The sequence below is a fragment of the Sinocyclocheilus rhinocerous genome, unplaced genomic scaffold (assembly GCF_001515625.1).
Source record: "Sinocyclocheilus rhinocerous isolate Xijiao unplaced genomic scaffold, SAMN03320098_v1.1 scaffold303, whole genome shotgun sequence".
NCBI classification, from domain to species: domain Eukaryota; kingdom Metazoa; phylum Chordata; class Actinopteri; order Cypriniformes; family Cyprinidae; genus Sinocyclocheilus; species Sinocyclocheilus rhinocerous.
Window position 1 is genome coordinate 18288 of NW_015656152.1, and position 965 is coordinate 19252.

A 965-nucleotide genomic window follows, 5' to 3' on the forward strand; every position below is an offset into this window, starting at 1 on the left:
TGGCATGGGTGCTAAGAGCCCTACAAACTTGCCCCTTCGAGCCTTTGGAGTCAGTCGAGTTGAATTTTCTTTCTATGAAAACCCTACTCCTGACTGCATTGGCCTCGATCAAGAGGGTGGGGGACCTGCAGGCATTTTCGGTCGACGAATCGTGCCTTGAGTTTGGGCCAACTGACTCCAGTGCAACACTCAGACCCCCGCCCAGCTACGTGCCCAAGGTTCCTACCACTCCCTTCAGGGACCAGGTAGTGAACCTGCAAGCGCTGCCCCTGGAGGAGGCAGACCCAGTCCTAGCTTTGCTCTGTCCTGTATGGGCACTGCGACAGTACGTGGATAGAACTCGGAGCTTTAGGACCTCAGAGCAGCTCTTTGTCTGTTACGGAGGACAGCAGAAGGGTAAGGCTGTCTCCAAGCAGAGGATGGCCCACTGGATAGTGGATGCCATCACCTTGGCCTATGAAGCACAAGGTGTGCCCTGCCCCTCAGGCTGCGTGCTCACTCCACTAGGGGTGTCGCATCCTCCTGGGTGCTGGATCGTGTTGCCTCGTTAGCAGATATTTGTAGAGCTGCGGGCTGGGCGACTCCTAACACATTCGCTAGGTTCTATAGCCGAGTCGGCTGGCGGGTCCTTAACGCCTGATTCTCCAGAGAGTTCCCTAACCGGGCAAACCCTGTCGAGTCATCCAGCACTCCGGTGGCCAGACATGGCGGAGCGTCTGGCGCCAGGCCTTTCAGCCAATGAATTCCTGAAATCTGGTGTGAGGCTAGTGCCCATATGAGTGACCCGCTGTCCTGTATGCGCACTGCGACAGTACGTGGATAGAACTCAGAGCTTTAGGTGGACAGCAGAGGGGGTAGGCTGTCTCCAAGCAGAGGATGACCCACTGGATAGTGGATGCCATCACCTTGGCCTATGAAGCACAAGGTGTGCCCTGCCCGCTCAGGCTGCGTGCTCACTCCACTAG